The 15263-nt window shown below is 39.7% G+C and overlaps 1 long non-coding RNA gene across 4 annotated transcripts in view; it reads right to left on the reverse strand.

Moving 5' to 3' along the window:
- LOC101697576 (uncharacterized) overlaps window positions 1–15263 on the reverse strand; it is a 126250-nt gene that overhangs the window by 31531 nt on the left and 79456 nt on the right. For 3 of the 4 annotated variants that reach the window (XR_015448795.1, XR_015448794.1, XR_015448796.1), the window contains one exon: window positions 10026–10175. This is a non-coding gene — a long non-coding RNA (uncharacterized LOC101697576). The remainder of the gene's footprint in view (window positions 1–10025; window positions 10176–15263) is intronic. The other variant, XR_015448793.1, reaches the window with a different exon arrangement.

A 15263-nucleotide genomic window follows, 5' to 3' on the forward strand; every position in this document is an offset into this window, starting at 1 on the left:
CCCCAGCCAGGGAACAACAGGCCACAGCTGTGAACAGGGACAGCCCGAGGACAAAAGCAACGGGGACAGTACAGAAGTAGCCAGTGGCCCACTCTTCCCCCAGGCACTGAGAGTGCTGACCACCACCACTCAGACTGCGCAGGACCTCGCCCCACACCCATCGGGACTTCAGATAGACTGTGGGCAGAGCAACGGAGATCTGCAGCTGAGTCATGGGGCATCCAGCCATGCTCCTCAGAGGAGCCTCAGGAGGGCAAACATAGGAGCAGGTGCAGGGTTTTCCATGCGGTGAAGGGAGCACAGATGAGATGGAGAAGGCCCAGAGGAAATCAGCAGAAGACTGGGTGACCGACCAGCCAGCCACACGGCATCCTCTGCAGCTCCACTTCCCGAGGAGACAAGGACAATGCCCTCCCTAGCCACTCTAGCAGAGGTGCAACAGAAGACAAGCAGAGTGCAGCCAGGAGCAAAGAAGCAGGCTCAGAGGTCTGTCCTGACCCCTAGCCTCTTCGCTCAAGGCAGGGGTTAGGGGAGGCAGTTTGGAGACCAGAGGAGCAGGCTGCGGACTGGAGGGCACAGTGATGCCCAGTGTGAGCAGAGGTGCGGGAAGTCTGTCCAGACCCACCTCACCCCACCTCCATCCCCGGTCACAGCCTGCCCCTTGTGAATGTGGAGGGAAGAGCCCACTGGTTGGATTCTGACTGTGATACAAACAGGTCAGAGAGGGTGCTTTAATTTTGTGTTTCTGCAGCTGCATGCATTTTGTTGTTGTTTGTTTTGCCATTGCTTTTTTTCCTCTCTTCTTTTTTTCCTATTTTTCTTTCGCATTCTTTTCTCATTCCTATTTTCCTTTCATCTACCATATATACAGAAGGTGTCTGTATGTGTGAAAAGGAGAACAAGAATTAGCCAATGTTTTAATCTAAACGGTATCTTTCATGGGCTAGTCAATGTAACCCACACCAAAACTGCACAGAGGATGTAAACCCAAGCTCACTGTGTTCCAGCCTTCCCTCCATCTCCACTTACATTTCCCTGCCTCCATGTCCCTTCTGCTGGTCCCACAAATATCCCCAAACCTCCCCTTCACCAGGCCTCCATTTCAGTTATAATATGAATAGAGTTTAATCTCCTCTTTCTTTTGTTATTTCTCCTTTCCCCTTCTCTTCCTTCTGATCTACCCCATTGCCTTTTCTATTCCTTTTTCCTTTCCCCACCGATCACCTCCTAGCCTACCTGTCAGTAGTAGTATATCACAGTCTTTATCAGTCATTTAAAAAGAATGAAATTGTTAAAACAGGTTCCAATGGCTAGCACAAAGAATCAACAACTGGGACCTCATCATATTGAAAAGCTTCTGCACTGCAAGAGAAACTACCAACAGAGCTAAGAGACAACCTACAATGTGGGAAGAAATTTTTAGCAGCTGTACCTCAGACAAAGGACTGCAATCTAGAATATATAAAGAACTGAAAAAAATCAGACCCCCAAATTCAAAGACCCAATTCAAAAATGGACATCTGAAGTGAACAGACATTTCTCAAAGAAGTAAAAGCAGCAAATAAATATATGAAAAAATGTTCAACATCACTGGTCATTTGAGAGATGCAGATGAAAACAACACTGAGCTTCCACCTCACCCCAGAAAGAATGGCTGCTATCATGAAATCAACCAATAACAAATGCTGGCAGGGCTGTGGAGAGAAAGGAACCCTTCTCCATTGTTGATGGGAGTGCAGACTGCTGCAACCACTGTGGAAATCAGTATGGAGATTCCTCAAAGAACTAGGACTAGAGGTCCCATTTGACCCAGCTATTCCCCTACTGGGTATCTTCCCCAAAGAATTAGAAGAATCATACCACAGTGATATATGAGCACCTACGTTTATAGCAGCACAGTTTGTAATAGCTGAAGCTTGGAAACAGCCCAAGTGCCCATCAACTGGAAACTGGGTAAAGAAGATGTTGGTTTTTTTATAAAGTGGAGTACTAGTCAGCCATAAAGAATGAGAAACTAGAGTCATTTATAGCTAAATGGATGCATATTGAGGCTATACTCTTAAGTGAAATAAATAGGACACACATGTGTAAATACCGAATAGTTTCTCTAGTGTGAGAAACTGAAAGTGTAAATAAGGATTAAAATGATTAAAATGAATAACTGAGAATTTGAAATAGGAAAAAGTCCAAAGGTGTAGGGATGGTGAGAGGGGAAGGGGAGAGAGAAGGGAAAGGAAAAATTATGAGAAAAGAAAAAACAATGGAAACAAAATCTATGTAAATGGGGAAGTGTCGGGGGTTGAAGGCGCACAGGTAATGGGGGAAAAATAAGAACTAAGATACATCATGTTCAGGTACAAACACTCAATGATAAATGTAAACGTATGTATACCTAAAATGTACCAATAAAAGAATAAAAAAAACATGCTCCAAGGTACATGACTGACATATATTGGATGGAATGATGTTGATATACCAACATAGCAGGATTCTGTCCTTGCAACATAGAGGCTGCCTCTGATCCTATTAAGCTAAATAGGTTGAAGAGGTTTATAAATACCAAAACACAACCAAGGCCATGATCACATCATTGGGAAGCAGACACTAACTAAAGAGATCTCCATACTAGCAACAGAGTCTTTCCACTCTATAACAAAAACTATATTGCTCTGAAAAGAGAGCTTAAAGTGTAGAAAATGGAAAGACATCCCCTGCTCCTGGATAGGCAGAACTAACATCACCAGCCATATTACCAAAAGTAATGTACAGATTTAATGCAATCCCCATCAAAATACCATCAGCTTTTTTTCACAGACCTAGAAAAAATAATTCCAAAATCTATATGGAAACTGAAGAGATCTAGGATAGCTACAGCAATCCTGAGCAAAAAATGCAAGGAAGGAAGTATTATAATCTTGGACTTCAAGTCATAATTCGAAGCCACAGTAGTAAAAGCAGCACGGTACTGGCACAGACACAGAGTACTGACTAATGGAGTAGAATAGGAGATGCAGAAACAACCCCAAGCACCTTCAGCTAGCTAGTCTTTGACAAAGGGACCAATAATATACACTAGAGAAAAGACAGACTCTTTAACAAAGGGTATTGAGAAAACTGGCTACCCACATGCAGAAGAATGACCTTGATCTATATCTCTCACTCTGTACTAAAATCAAATTAAAGTAGGCCACAGATCTAAATGCTAAAACAGAAATGCTTAATCTGCTGGAAGATAAGATAGGTAAAACTCTTGAAGACATGGGCATAGGCAAAGATTTCCTTAATAAAACCCAATTGCATAAGAAATACTACCAATAGTCAACAAATGGGAATATATTAAATGAAAAGCCTTCTGCACAGAAAAGGTAAAAACCAGCAGAGTAAAGAGACAACCTACAGAGTGGGAAACAACTTTTACCACCTACTCTACAGAGGATTAATAGCTAGGATATGTTAAGGACTCAAAAACTTAGAGTGCCAAAAATAAAAGACACAATCAAAAAAAATGAGCAAGTGAAATGAACAGACACTTCACAGAAGAAGAAATATAAATGGACAATGGACTATCACCTCTCCTGTTCAATATAATTTTGGAAACATTAGTCATGGTAATAAGACAAGAGAAAGAAATAAAAGGAATAAAGATAGGAAATGAAGAAGTCAAATTGTCATTATTTGCAGATGACATGATACTCTACATAGAAGACCCCAAGAACTCCACCAAAAGTCTTCTAGATTTAGTAACCACATTCAGTATAGTAGCTGGATACAAGGTCAACACACAAAAATCAATAGCTTTCCTCTACGCGAATAGACTCACTGAGAGAGAAATAGGGCAAACAATTTCTTTCACAATAGCATCCAAAAAACTGAAACACCTAGATATGAATCTAGCAAAAAAAATGAAAGACCTCTACTCTGATAACTATAGCACTATGAAACAGAGATTGAAGATGATATCAAAAAATGGAAAGACATCCCTGCTCCTGGTAGGAAGGATCAACATAGTGAAAATGGCCATACTTCCAAAACTGCTATATAGATTCAATCCAATCCCAATTGGAATCTCAGCAGCATACTTCGTGGACCTTGAGAAAACAATCTAAAATTCATTTGGAACAAGAAGCGAGCTAGAATAGCAAATGCAATTCTAGGCAATAAAGACAAGGTAGGGGGTGTCACTGTCCTCAACTTTAAACTATACTACAATGCTACTGTGGTAAAAACAACATAGTACAGGCAAAGAAACAGACCTGAGGACCAGTGAAACAGCTTAGAAGATGGAGAAACAACTCCAGAGACACTCGGCCACCTCATCTTCAACAAAGGAGCCAAATACCCTCACTGGAAGAAAGATAGCCTCTTTAATAAATGGTGCTGGAAAAATTGTGTTTCAACTTGCCAAAGATTAAATATAGCCCTATAACTCTCACCATGCACTAAACTAAAATCAAAATGGTGTAAAGATCTAAAGATTAAAATAGAAATGCTTAACTGGCTGGAAGAGAGGTTAGGTAGAACTCTTGAAGACATTGGTGTAGATATTTTATGAACAAAATATAATTTGCCCCTGAATTAGCAGAAACAATCAAAAGCTTCTGCACAGCAAGAGAAACCACCAACAGTGTGAAGAGACAACCCACAATGTGGGAAAAAAAATTTCACCAGCTGTTCCTCAAACAAACGTATACTGTCTAGAATCTATAAAGAACTTTAAAAAATCTGACCTCCCAAATTTAAAGACCCAATCCAAAAATGGGAACATGAAATGAACAGACATTTCTCACACAAGGAAGTAAAAATAGCAAATAAACATATGAAAAAATGTTCAACATCACTGGTCATTTGAGAGATGCAAATGAAAACCACACTGAGATTCCACCTCACCCCAGATAGAATGACTGTTACCATGAAATCAACCAATAACAAATGCTAGCAGGCTGTGGGGAAAGAGCAATACTGCTCCACTGCTGGTGGGAGTGTAGACTGGTGCAGCCACTGTAGAAATCAGCATGGAGATACCTCAAAGAACTAAAACTGGCTGTCCCTTTTGACCCAGCTATTCCCATGCAGGGGATCTTCCCTAAAGTATTAAAAGAATTATACCACAGTGACATATGCACACCCATGTTCATAGCAGCCCAATTTTTAATATCTAAAAGTTTGAAACCATCCAAATGCCCATCAACTGGAGATTGAATAAAGAAAATTTTGTTCTTTTAATGAAATGGAGTACTACTCAGCCATAAATAATGAAAAATTAGAGACATTTACAGCTAAATGGATGCACATTGAGGTGATAGTCTTAAGTGAAATAAATAGGACAGACATGTAAATACTGAATAGTTGCTCTACTGTGAGAGCCTGAAAGTATAAATAAGGACTAAAAGGTATAATAAATAATGTGAAATAGGAGGAAAAAGGGCAAAGGGCAAGCCAAAGTTGGAGGAGTAGGAGAAAGAAAGAAGGGAATGGAATCAATATGAGAAAATCAAAAAATGGAAACAAAGTCTTTGTAAATAGGGAGGGATGGTGGGGTTGAAAGGAGGGCAGTGTAATGGGGAAAAATAAGAACCAAGAGAGTAAGTAAAGGTGCAAATTTCCAATGATGAATGTCATTGTATTGTATACCTAAAATGTACCAATAAAAGAAAAATTTTTTTAAAAAGTCCTGAAGACTTAAGAAGCATAACATTCTTTGTAGTTTATCTGATCTTTGATTTTTATGTTTTTTAGGAAGTAGAGAATAAAATCCCACACAATGTCCCTCTTGAGAGGTGCCAATCCAGCTAAAGACAGCCAGTCAGCAGAGTCTCACCAAAGGTGTTCAGTGTGTACTTAAATCCTATGATATTGTACAGGGAAATGCTACATTCAAGAGTTTAAAAAGTTGACACCAGGGAGCCATGGGATTACCACAATTTCCTTTCAATTTTGTCCAAACAAAACAAAGAAGCTTTCCTGTGTGCAAGAGAGCATGTATGTACTCGTTCCTTGATGATGGTAATCAGTTTTAAAGAGCCAGTTGCTAACTTCAATTTACTTTCTACTTATTGCTCTTTCAATAGAACTGGCTGGGATTAAAAGGAAACACTGCATTGGTCCAAACAACTCAATTCCCCCTGCTTTTTTTGTAGTGCTAGTGATCAAACCCAGGTGTGGCATGCTAGGCAAATGCTCTACTGCTGACCCACATCCCCAGACCAATGACCCAGCCTGAGAACGTGGCCTCTTTGGCCTTCCAATTGAACAGACGAAGAAGCCACTTGAGAGTGATGAGGTAGGAGGCAAGATGCTCTGGGAAGAAGATCCCGTTCTTTTAACATAGGATTTTAATTGGAAAACTGTATTCTGAGAAATAATAATTTAAAAATAATTTGCCAATAACTATTCTCAAATACTCCATGCATGTAACCAATTGTTTTGGTGAGCTCTTCTAGCAAATTGCAACTCTTACAGCATTCTTTGCCCTTCACTGCTGAACATTCTGAGCTCCTGACACAAGGCTGAAACTGTCATATCTGAATGGTCAGGTGCCTTTCTTCCTTAGAAGAAATGTGTTGGTATTCATAACAAGCAGAGCTCCCACTCCCTACCACCCTGTTCCCTGGGGCTATCTCTGGCCATACTCATGCATAGAATTTCAGAGTGGGAAAGATCTCAAAAACTCTCAAATCCAAATATATCCAGCTTATTTTCTAATGGAGAGTTAAAGATGTGTCTGAATAATTCATCTTTTGGGAAATAGATCTCAGATTCAGACTTCTATTTTCTATTCCATATTGCCACCACTGACTTGGTTTAGTCAAAAATATTTTCCAAAAGTAAATGCTTCTGTTTCCTTGGCTATTTTTTCTCCTATTTTTCTAGGGTTCTGGGTCTATCAGATTATATTTTCATTCATCTCATAACTTCTCCCTTTTGTTTCTCTCACAGCTGTCAGAATTATATGCATTGGTTGATAATTTTAATAAGGAAAGTAAGAAATCAAATCTCCTAAAAACTCATAGCTTTTCATTTAAAGAAGCACAGAAGCTACTTGCTAAAAGCCTGAATGCTATGTCATTCATCAGCAGAGCTGGTGCGAGAAGAGAAGAGCCCCAGACAGTCTTCATGTGCATCACAGCTAAAAAAGAGCAGGAGAAGCTGCCCTGCATGGCTAAACTCCTGCACCACAGCTTGCTGGAAGGCTTGCACTCCCTGGCACCTCAGCTCCCCAAGTCCCAAAAGAGACTGACTGAGGGTGGGATCCCTCCTCCCATGCACCCCTTTCCTTACAACATTATCCAGGATGGCTTAGATGCTTTGTCAGAGGCTACCCCTGCAAAGAATCAGACCCCTCAGGTATTAGACAGACCCCGCCTGCTGAAGCAAGTCTTTGAAGATAAAATCTCCAGATACTTCTTAGTGGATTCAGGTAACCTACACAGAGGAGGCCATGGGGGAGAAGATGGGTGGGAACTGTACTGCAAACTGAGGTCAGTTTCCAGAGCAGGAGTGGTCAGATACTGGCCATGAAAATCTGGCATGTTCTCAGGTTCCTGGCTGCAGCTTTTGCTATCTCCTGTGGTAATGAAATGCAAAGCAGAGAATCAAAATCCCAAGGCTAGGTCCCAGCTGGTTCCTAAAAATTGTGTTCAGGAAGACCACTTAAATTCTCCCTTACCAACTGAGCCAGTTAGAGGCAGACTGTAGAGCACCCTTGACTACTCATTTTTTTGTTAAACGAAGTCAGTGAAGTATTATCTTTTTAAAATATCTTAGCTCTGCTGCCACTTAGGGTTTTTTGCAGAAATTTTTCATAAATCTTTACTCTTTCCTTATTACATCTCTATCAGAGGGCATAAACAACATATCTGACTTTTTAATAGACAGCTTTCCATCTCTGTGACAAAATATCTGAGAGAGACAGTTTACAAGAGGAAGGATTTATTTTGGTTCACAGCTTCAAAGGTTTCAGTCTCTGGTCAGCTGTCTCATGTCTGGGGCTGAGGTGAGGCAGTGCATCATGGGAGAGGAAATCTGCTTACCCCCAGGCATACTGGAATCAGAGAGAGAGAGGAGGAGACATTCCCTTCCAAGTTCTGCCCCCAGCTACCTGCTTCTCTCAAGTAGACTTACTTCCTGATAGCACATTCAGCTGAGAACTCATCAGTGCTCAGTGATGGTTAGTACCCCATGACCTAATCCCCTTTCAAAAGACCCACCTCTGAACACAGGAGTCTTTTGGGGATTATTTTTTATCCAGACCATAAAAAGCTGAAGACCACACAGACAACATTAAAAATATATAAAATGTAGGATGTTTAGTTTTAATGACCAAGAGAGGTGTTATATTTCAGGTCTCCACTTTCCTTAAGTTAGCATAGGAGGAGAGCTAGGGACATACTATAGTGTTAGAACACACATAAGGCCCCAGGTTTGATCCCTAGCACCAAAAAGAAGCACATGTAATATTTTATCATTTTGTATAGTTTTAAAATAAATTAAATTGGGCTGAAGGTGTAGCCCAGTCATAGAGAGCTTGCCTAGCATGTGTGAGGCCCTGGGTTTGATTCTCTGAACTACTAAAAAAAAAAAAGATTAAATTAATATTTGAGGGCTGGGGATGTGGCTCGGTGGCAGAGTGCCTGCCTGGCAAGTGAGAGGCCCTGAGTTTTATTCCTGGTACCAAAAGAAAAATATTTGAGCCTCTCTGAAGTAGGTTTTGGATGAGTAGGTGTGACATAAGACCATTTGCATGGTGAATATTTTGACACCATCATTGCTATATTTAAAGCAGTGGGAAAGACAGAGGGAACACATTTGATAGAATAGATTAACTACTCTGCGCATATTTGGTCCAAAGAGCTCCAAGAGCTCTGCTGTAACTTGCTACACTGGCTCTGACAGAGCCTATCTCAGGTCTCAATGTGACAGAGTCCTACTACAGCAGCGGTGATTGTAGGATGCTTTAGCCAATCCACAGGAGTAGAGTCTTGGGCCAGAAAGGGGAAAGTATGGACAGTATGACAGTTAGTCAGACAAACTGGCCAAAAGTCTACTGAAGAAGGGCCGTGGGCGTTTGTCTTCATCACCTATAAGAGCTGAGTTGTCCTCTGCTCCCACAACTCTGTTCCCTGAGATCCTGTAGGGAAATCTCTGGGACATGTCCTCCCTATTCAAAGGACAGGCAGAAAGCCAGATGGGCATCTCTAGAAGGGATTGTCAGAAATTCCTTAGGTCCTTGGCCGGAGATTTAGCTCAGTGGTTCCGGTGCCTGCCTCGCAAGCGCAAGGTCCCGAGTTTGAGCCCCGGTACCAAAAAAAAAAAAAAAAAAGAAATTCCTTAGGTCCAAAGTAAAATGTATTATTAATTTAATTGAACCTAAAAAAATATTTCTTGCATATATTTTGAGCATTATGGTCTATTATCAAAATGAAAGCAATAGTCTGATTTATTATAAGTGCTTATATGATTTATAACATGACTATTATTTTATAATTGAAAATGTTTAACGTGAAGTATTTTCCCGGCATATAATTTTAATTTCAAATTAGATGACTTAAAATTATGTCTTTGATGAAGTAAAAACAGTCAATAATTTGTATGAAACCCAATTTTTGGCTAACTTATATAAAGAGAGATAGGTATAGGCAGATGTTTTATCTTTATGGCAAACTCCAGAATATAATACTTTATTTTTAGCTTGAAATATCCCAAATTTAAACTTACTATGTAAATAACACAAATTATCTGATGAGGTCTTAATCTATTTATTATATAGGTCTATTTCTACTACTGCATGCAAAAATTAAGTACATATTTTAGGTGGCCCATCTTTGTTCTTCCTTAATAAATATTTAATTCCAACAATAGTAAATTTACAAATTTTCTGATATTCCTTGTTTGAAAATATGATGCTTTATAAAATGGAAGTCACTGAAAATGTTGTAAAATAAGTGCTGTTAAGTAACAGCCTGAAAACCAAAAGCTTAAGTTCTAACTGGTAGAGAGGACAGATGGACTCAGAATGTGGACTGTACCTTATGTCGCAATCTTGGCAGAGGTTGATAGAACTTAAAGCCATATCCAGCTTCTTTCATTGGCCTTCCTTCTGATTCCAGAAGAATGAATCCAACAACCAAAATGGCTGACCAGCTCTGAAACATCTTCATTGATTCTCACCTGTCAAACTTAAAATGACAAGTAATCAGAGAAAATGCATCATATACTGAAGAAATATATTGAAATATTCAAGCATATATAAATCTTTACAGATCTCATTAAAATTTTGCTAGTAGTTGCCAGCTGAATATGTGGCAGGTAATTATATCCAAATAAAGATTATCACTTTGATCATAGCAAATATTATTTATTTTTTATTCAGACAGCCTTACAAAGTACAAAGTAAGAAATACAGGCCTCATAACAATGTATTGGGGAAAAATAAATGAAAGATAGGTCATAAGAAAGCGAAACTGTAATAAACTATGGTAAGTTTTCAAGGTCTCCCTACCTAATACAATTATTAATATGTTTACATATCTTCATCTCCTCTTCAATGCGTTTGATGAATAAATCCCCAAACAATTTTATCTGTTAGAATTTACTGGTAAAGATTCGTGAGAGTTTAACAAGACAGTCTTTTGTGGTGGGTGCTCAACAAATAAACTGAATAAAACAGATGCTATGCAGATGGATTAAAAATATAAATTTTTCCCATTAGTATTTAAAAGGATTCTTAAATATTGCTATACAAGTGCCATAAAGTACTAAAAATCCTATAATTTCCATTGCTCTGTATTTTAGAAGTTATAAAATGTTAAATTTATTATTGTCTATACAATAAGAACTTTTCAAAACATACAACTCTGTGGGGGGCCTTGACCCCCGCTAGAACTCTTGAGTGCCTTTTACGGACATATCCGGGCCTGCTGCAAATCTACCCGGCAACAAGGAAGTAGCCCCAGTACCCTCCTCTCGCTCCTCCCCTCTAGCCCTACGGTATATATGTTGTAGCAGCTTCCGCAATAAACGAGACTTGATCAGAAACCTGTCTTGTCTCCATCTCTCGTGTCCCCTGTCCCTTCTCATCCTCGCTCCCCCTCTAGGGTCTTCGTTGACTTACCCGCGGGCCGGGACAAGTGGCGCCCAACGTGGGGCCAGAGAACGGGGGATCCAGTGAAGGATGCTGCTCAGGGGCCCTAAGATTAAGATTGAGGAACAAAGAGCACACTCGACACAAGAGAGGCTTGCAATTGACGTAAACCTGCCGTCTTTTTCGCACCTCGGTAAGTTGAGCAGCGATTATGGGACAGGGCATTAGTCAGCACGAATTGTTCGTGCAAGGTCTCAAGGAGACATTACAGGCACGAGGGGTAAAGGTTACAGTCAAACAATTGCTGAAATTTTTTTATTATATTAGAGATCTCTGCCCTTGGTTTCCCGCCAAGGGTACCATTGACGAGAGGTGATGGAAACGAGTAGGGGAGGCCCTTAAAGATTATTATGCTACTTGCGGACCAGGAAAGGTCCCGATCACTGCATTTTCTTATTGGAATCTTATTAATGACATTATCTCTCAGAAAACCAAAGATCCGGTGGTGGCTCAAGCCATCCAGGTCGGGGAGATAGCTCTCCGATCGGAGGAAGGGTTGATCACTCTCCCTCGGAGTGAGGAGTTTGTAAATACCCTGCGGGATGCCAAGATGGCGCCGAGGCCCGAGCCCCTGCGGGACGCCAAGATGGCGCCGAGGCCCGAGCCCCTGCGGGACGGGACTCCTTCAAAGGATGAAGGAGAAGACTTGATCAGAAACCTGTCTTGTCTCCATCTCTCGTGTCCCCTGTCCCTTCTCATCCTCGCTCCCCCTCTAGGGTCTTCGTTGACTTACCCGCGGGCCGGGACACAACTCTATGCTTTGAGTTCAAATATATTCTGCTCTGCCACCTTCAACCAACACACCTCCTTCTCTACGAGAATGGAATGAGTAGAGTTCTTTTCCTAAGCCAATTTGTACATCACATTCTTGAGAAAGCTAACAGATCAATTAACCCTGTTCTTTTTTCTCTTCCCTTAAGTTCTTTTATTGGTACATTTTAGGTATTCAATTCGTTTACATTTATCACTGGGTGCTTGTACGTGTACATGATGCATCTTGGTTCTTATTTTTTCCCCATTACCTGTGCACCCTTCCCTATTTACATAGATTTCATTTCCAGTTTTTTCTTTTCTCATAATTTTTCCTTTCCCTTTTTTCCTTTCCCCTTCCCCTCCCACCACCCCAATCTCGTTCTTTTTAAACATTTTTATTAATACATGTTTGCTGTACATGAAGTTTACATTCAGCTTGGGGAGTGCATACATGTACATAGGACAGCTTCTTTATTTTAATCCTATTCTCACCCACCTCCCCCCCAATACTCTTTCCTCATTATTATTAGCTCATATTTATCACATATAATGTTTATATTCATTGCAGTCACTAGGTTCCTCTTTTCTTTTTTTTTTTTTTTTGGTACCTGGGATCAAACTCAGGACCTTGCGCTTGTGAGGCAGGCGGTGGCACTACTGAGCTCAATCCCCGGCCCTTACTAGGTTCCTCTTGAACAAGGTATATCTTAATTATTCTTCCTCCCCCTTCTCCTCTCCTGTCTCCCTTCATTGTTCTGGACCCCTTCCCATTTGCAGATCTATGCCCTTGTTTCCTTCTTTTCAGCATTTATTATTCTCTCTCTGTACTTTGCCTTACTCAAATGAGAGATATCATACTGCATATAAGCTTGTATGTCCGATTTATTTCACTCTATGTCTTATTTTCCAGGAGCATCCATTTTCCTCCAGATGTCCTGAATTTATCTTTCCTTATAGCCGAGTAGATTCCATTATGTATAGATAACATATTTCCTTTGTCCAGTTGTCTTTAGTCAGATAACATAGGCTGATTACAGGATTACAGCTATTATTAATTCTGCTGCTATAAACATTGGTATGCATTTATGGTTGTAATATGTTATCTTTAGCTCTTTGGGAAAGATACCTAGAAGGCGAATAACTGGGTCATATGGAATTTCTAATTTTAGTTCTTTAAGAAATCCGATATCCATAATCATTATACTGGTTTATATTCCCACCAACCAATGAAAGAGGGTTGCTTTTTCACCTCAGCCATGCCAGCATTTGTTATGCTTTGAATTTTTGATGATCACCATTCTTTCAAGTGTAAGATGAAAGCTTGGCACTCTTAAATTCCATTTCTCTGCTGTTCAGAAATGCTGAACATTTTTTCATATGTTTGTTGACCACTTGTACTTCTGAGAAATGTCTGTTCATTTCACTTCCATATTTTTGGTTAGGTCTTTTATTTTAGGTCGCCTAATTTTTTTTAGTTTTTTTACATATTCTTAATATTAGTCCTCTAAGCTGCCGAAAAATATTCCCATTTTTATAGGTGGTCTCTTCACTCTGTTGTTTCCTTTACTGTGCAGCTTTTTAGTTTGATATAATTGCATTTGTTAATTCTTACTCTTATTTCTTGTTCAACTGGGATTGTGTTTAGAAAGACCTTCCCTACACCCAAGACTTCAAGTGTCTTACCTGTTTTATTTTCTACTACATTCAATATTTTTGTCTTAATGTTTAGATCTTTGATCCATTTTATTTTAGCTGTGTGTATGGTGAAAGGTATGGATCCAGTCGCAGTATTCTGCAAACAGATATCCAGTTTTCCAGCACCATATCTTCATTAGGCTCTCTTTCCTCCGATACATGCTTTTGGCCCTTTTGTCAAAAATCAAATGTGTTTGAGGATGTTTCTGGATCCTCTATTCTATTCCATTCATCCGTGAGTCTGTTTTTGTTCCAGTACCATGCTGTTTTTCTTACTGCTGTTTGGCAATATAACTTGAAGTCAGGTACTGTGTTGTGTCCTGCTTTCCTCTTTTTGCCCAAGATTGCTTTTGGTATTCTGGATCACTCCAGATTCCATATGAATGTTAGGATTGTTGCCTTTAGGTCTGTGAAGTATTCTGTTGTTGTTTTGATTGGGATTGCATTGGATATGTATAGTCATTTTGAGAGTATGGCCATTTTCACTAAATGGGTTCTGCCTATACAGGAGCAGGGGACATTTTTCCACTTTCTGATGTTCTCTTCCATCTCCTTTCTCAGGGTACTGTACTTTTGCTGCCTTTTGTGTTTTTTTTGGTACTGTGGATTGAACTCGGGGTCTCATGCATGCTAGGCACATTCACCCACTGATGGGCTGTTTGCAACATTTAGCTATTATAAGTTGTGCTGATATAAACATGAGTGTGCATATATCACTGTGGTGTGATGCATTTAATTCTTTGGGGTAGATACCTAGAAGGGGAATACCTATATCAAATGGAACCTCTAATTTTAGTTTTTTGAGAACTCTCCATACTCATTTCCATACCAGTTGTTCCAATTTACACCCGACAAGCAATGGGAAAGGGTTCCTTTTCCCCTACAGCCTCACCAGCATTTGTTATTGATTTCTTGGTAATAGCCATTTTTTCTGGAGTGAGATGGAATCTCAATGTTTTATGCATTTCTTGAATGACCAGTGATGTTGAACATTTTTTCAAATATTTATTCACTGTTTCTACTTCTTCACTTGAAAAGTGTCTATTCATTTGAGATATCCATTTTGGATTGGGTAAAAAAGGAGGGAGAGTCTGATTTTTTTTTGAGTTCTTTACATATTCTAGATATTAGTCTTTTGTCTGAGAAATAATTGGAAAAAATTATTCCCATTATGTGGGTTGTCTTTTTACTCTGCTGGTAGTTATTTTTGTTTTGTTGTTTGCTGTGAAAAAGCTTTTTAATATGATGTCATGCAAGTTGTTGATTATAATATTTCCTGTATGATTGTGCTTTTGTTCATAAAGTCTTTGCCCACACCTATGTCTTCAAGCAGTTTCCCTATTCTATCTTCCCACAGATTGTTTGTTTTAACATTTAGATCTTTGATCCATTTTTTAGTTTAGTGCATGGTGAGAGACATGGGTCTAGGTTTAATCTTCAGGATGTAGAAAGGTGATTTTTCCAGTACCATTTTCTAAAGAGTCTACCTTTGTTGTTCTAGTGAAAGTGTTTGGCCCCTTTCTGAAGGTAAGGCAGCTGTGTGTGCTTGGAGTCGTTTCTGCATTTTTTATTCTGTTCCATCACTCCTTGGGTCTTTTTGCCAGTGCCATGCTGTTTTTAACATGGTAGCTTAGTAGTATAATTTCAAGTCAAGGATTGTGAGGCCCCCTGCCTT

The sequence above is a fragment of the Heterocephalus glaber genome, unplaced genomic scaffold (genome assembly GCF_053883595.1).
Source record: "Heterocephalus glaber isolate CG9 unplaced genomic scaffold, H.glaber_assembly_v1.0 deba00000546, whole genome shotgun sequence".
NCBI lineage: Eukaryota > Metazoa > Chordata > Mammalia > Rodentia > Bathyergidae > Heterocephalus > Heterocephalus glaber.